The sequence below is a fragment of the Nerophis lumbriciformis genome, linkage group LG27 (assembly GCF_033978685.3).
Source record: "Nerophis lumbriciformis linkage group LG27, RoL_Nlum_v2.1, whole genome shotgun sequence".
Taxonomy (NCBI): domain Eukaryota; kingdom Metazoa; phylum Chordata; class Actinopteri; order Syngnathiformes; family Syngnathidae; genus Nerophis; species Nerophis lumbriciformis.
In genome coordinates, this window is record NC_084574.2 from 23,237,501 (window position 1) to 23,242,500 (window position 5,000).

The following is a 5,000-nucleotide window of genomic DNA, read 5'->3' on the forward strand; positions in this document are numbered from 1 at the left end:
AACAATGCACAATAATACTATAATAATACAATTCCAATTCAAAAACCAAACCCGGGCCAGCAACGTTCAGAATGGCAATCAACAGAGCAATTGCAAGGACACACAAACGTGACACAAAACAATCCAAAAGTCGACAAACAAAAATTAATAATATCAACAGCTGTATTGATAACCCAATTTATTTATTTAAAAATTATATATATTTTTTTATGAATCAATCCAACAAAATAATACACAACAATACCATAATAATACAATTCCAATTCCATAACCAAACCCGGCCCAGCAACATTCAGAATAGCAATCAACAGAGCAATTGTGAGGACACACAAACATGACACAAAACAATCCAAACGTAGTCAAACAAAAATGAACAATATCAACAGCAGTATTGATGACCCAATTTATTTATTTTTTTTAAACATTTTTAATTTGTATTAATCAATCCAAAAAATAATAGACACTAATACCATGATAATACATTTCCATTTGCTTACACACAATTTTACTAACCGTGTGTCTTTTTTCAAAAGGATTTACACACTTTTCCAAACACCACATTCAATTTTCTTAATTCACTAGATTATTTGCAAAATTACACACTTTGGTCAAAACATGTGCACATTCATCAAAATAAAGCAAGCAATTGTAAAAATGCAGTTTGTCATCTCATTCACACAGACTTCAAATGATAAGACACTATTGGAGTGAGTTACCCAGAACAGTGATAAATACAAAACACATTTGTAAAAAACCCTATTTTACTATACGAAATCACATGTTTGGGGCATTTTGTCCCACCTTTTTAGCATATGTGATGAATGATTACTGTAACTTGACAAAATATATTGGCAAATCCATAGCAATCATCATTGTTTACTTTGAAGTGGACCTATATTTAAGGACCTAAAGAGAAAGTAAACATATCCTATAAGATTTTCAAGAACTGCTCAACAATGATGCTGCAAACTGACAAAATGTTTTTTTTTTACCACAGTCAGGTAAAGTAACATATCACAGTAGTCAACAATGACATGCGGTACAAATTAAAACCTGAGACACATAAAAAGGTTTGAAAAAAAATCTGGGGATAAAGATGTGTGTATCACAATCCTAGTGTGTGTGTAAAGTGTGAAAATGTGTGTCTCACAATCGTTATCTGTGTGCAAGATGTGAAGGTGTGTGTAAAGCATTGTGTGTAATATTTTGCAAAAACTGTGAAGCAGAGTCTATGCCTAATATTAGGCAAATCTGCAGAGTGGTTTTGTTTACTGTGTGTAGACTTTGTTAACTGTGTGAAAATTAAACATTTTGTGTGTAAGCAATTGGAAAAAGCCGTAATACAATTCCAATTCCATAACCAAACCCGGCCCAGCAACATTCCGAATAGCAATCAACAGAGCAATTGAGAGGACACACAAACATGACACAAAACAATCCAAAAGTAGTCAAACAAAAATGAATAATATCAACAACAGTATCAGTATTAATAACAATTCCAACATAGTAGTGATTAGAAATCCCTCATTTATATTATCATTACAGTCATTTATTTTTTTTTAAATTAAAAAAATTAAAAAATGAACAATAGTGTCACAGTGGTGTACACTTGCATCACATCTCATAAGCTTGACAACACATTGTGTCCAATATTTTCCACAAATATAAAATAAGTCATATTTTAGGTTCATTTAATAGTTAAAACAAATGTTAATAATGGATCCCATATTCCAATATATGACTCATTATTATCTAAACTAAATGCAGTTTTTTCTACTGATATAATTTCCATAGCTTGTGTGTACCAGTCAGTATGAGTTGGACTATCAACATCTATCCATTTTTTTAGTATTACCCTTTTTGTTATGATGCATATTGAAAGAAATGCATTTTTACTCTCTGATGACACGTTACTAAATTGATGCAGATGACCAAGAATATAAGTTTGCAGTGTCATTGTGATGTTTATATTTAGGAATGTGATTGCGTCTTTTGTTGTTTTCAACCATAACTCTTTTATTCTCTGACATTCCCACGATAAATAGCCCAATTTATGAGTTGCGAGTGTTGGGTTGAATTTTGGAGTTATTTTTTTGAGGAGCAATCCATTTTTGGGGCGTTATTAGGGTATTATTTTAATTCAATTTCTGGGTTTTCAAAACTATAAACCATTTTTGGGTTGTTTTTCAAAGAGTAACGCATTTTTTGGTTAAAATGCTTTTTTTTTAAATAAAAAAGTAAAATTTTTTCTTGAAGGAAATTTTATTAAGGATTATTATCATTAACATTATTTACAATCACACATCTTATGTACATGAAAATATTTGAGCAGGCTGTATAGAACTACTATGACCATACACGGCAATTATTGTAAAAAAAAAAAAAAAAAGAAGTCATTCATTTATTGCTTTTGAGTATATTTTAATGGAATAAAAATAATTTTGATCAGTAGTTTGGAAGGAGTAGGACAAACCAGCAGTGCCATTTGTAATTTTTAACCAACTATTGGGTCAATGAGCGCTGTATTGCGCAACCCAATAGTTGGGTTGGGAATAACCCAACATTGTAGTGAGAATAACTCATCTTTTGTGTTAAATAAATTTAACCCAATAGTTGGGTTAAGAATAAACCAACATTGAGTTAGCATAACTCATCTTTTGGGTTAAATAATTCAACGCCAAAGTTGGATTGAAAAAATTAAACCAAAATGTTGATTTAAAATAACTCAAATAAGGGGCAAGTCCTTTTTTGAACCAGCAGTTAGAATTGGGTTGTTTTTTAACCCAATATTTTTTAGTGTGTAGGCAAACATTCATATGTGTGTAAGAACTGCAAATGTATTATATATTATTCAAATACGTATTTTGAGTTTAATATATAAATGTCTATATGTTTGTATAGAATATCATGTTCTTTTTTCTTTTTTTTATTATCAAAATGGCATAGCAAGTAATTGTCTAATTTGCAATTAAATTACACTGTTTTTCATCAGGTAGGAATAGAATAGTTTTTATTGTCACTATGATTTAGAGCAGTGACAAAATATATAGCCTATTTACAGATAGACAAATATAAAAATGTGTATTTAAAATGAAAAAGTGCAATAAGGTAAAAATATATGACAAATAAAATGAGGGTTTTTATGTAGCATGTGGATTGTTTTGGAAGGATTGAATATACACGGCTGATGATATTGCACAGTGTACAGATTAAAACAAAAAACAGAGAAAGAGATGTTAGTGCATGTTACGTTTTTGCAGACTTAATTAATTGCAACAAAATTCTTTACAAGCTTTAATAGGTGCAAGCATTTTTTTTTGTGTATATAGACAACACTCACATTGATTGATTGATTGAGACTTTTATTAGTAGATTGCACGGTACAGTACATATTCCGTACAATTGACCACTAAATGGTAACACCCGAATAAGTTTTTCAACTTAATCAATTCACAGAAGTGAGAACAACTAAAAGAGCACACGTTGCAACATAAAGTTAGATGCAATTATTTGTAAAGTTTTTAATGCTATATTGGCATGTTGTATCTGGAGAAAACAAGCATAATTAACTTAAATTGCGGGATGACGTCATCCCAGGGATCCTTTGAAAATGTATTTTGGGTCACTCAGACCATTAAGAATCTTTGCGCATGACTCAAATGATGCAATGTTGGCAACGTATCTTCTTTAATTCATATTTCAAAAACGTCACGTCAACTCTTCTCACAGCACGTTACGAAAACTTGGTACTGTAACGTAAGTGCATATAACAGCAGTTTGCATGTGTTAATATGAAGTAATAATTCATGGAGAGCATGAAAACACGTGATTGTACTTCCGGAGGAAAATGTTTTAAATTGTCAGTACTAATATCCCAATAATATCTCAATCATATGGATAGGCGTCAGCAATACTGGCCTGCAGCATACAAAGTAGAAAACATCCCACAACAACAACAACAACAACAACAAATTCATAATGCATGTGAAAGGATAATTCTATTAACAGTAAATACACACTACGTCACCAAAAAATTTTCTTTAAATATACTGTACCATTAACACATAATGTTAATGGTTTTAGCCTGTTTAAACAAATGTAAAATATCAAAACAAAATCCTGTGATTTATTTTATTTTATTATTGTATGCCCCTGGAAAAAATATGGACACCCCTGATGATAAAGTCTGGACATAATAACATAAATATACACGTGTACAACTAAATAATGAATAATAAATAATTATTGTCTTTCAAATACAATTTAAAACGTTAAACATTCTTAAAAAAATCTAAACAATTCCATATATATATATATATATATATATATATATATATATATATATATATATATATATATATATATATATATATATATAATTACAATGTAAAACGTTAAACATTCTTTAAAAAATGTAAACAATTCCATATATATATATATATATATATATATATATATATATATATATATATATATATATATATATATATATATATATATATATATATACATATACATATATATATAATTACAATGTAAAACGTTAAACATTCTTTAAAAAAGTTAAACAATTCCATATATATATATATATATATATATATATATATATATATATATATATATATATATATATATATACATATATATAGTCTATATATATATATATATATATATATATATATATATATATATATATATATATATATGGAATTGTTTAGATTTTTTAAAGAATGTTTAACGTTGTGAATTGTAATTAAAAAACAATTATCATATCAATTATGTATAGTAGATTAAAAAATATATAATCACTGCATTAAATAAACAAGTAGAAGACATTTGCTTGTATTGTATATTAAATTTAACATTTGAAATATTTTTTTAATCTATATGACACACCCGGATGTTGGTTAGGGGATCAGGGGTTGTCATTATGAATTTGTGAAACCCTCGCGTGTGATTATGGGTTATATAAATAAAATGTGATTTACTGATCACATTTT

General features: G+C 28.2%; 1 protein-coding gene across 2 annotated transcripts in view; it reads left to right on the forward strand.

The window, feature by feature from the left end:
- The window catches only part of hand2 (heart and neural crest derivatives expressed 2), a 148,729-nt gene that overhangs the window by 136,133 nt on the left and 7,596 nt on the right, over positions 1-5,000 (forward strand). The window lies entirely within an intron of this gene.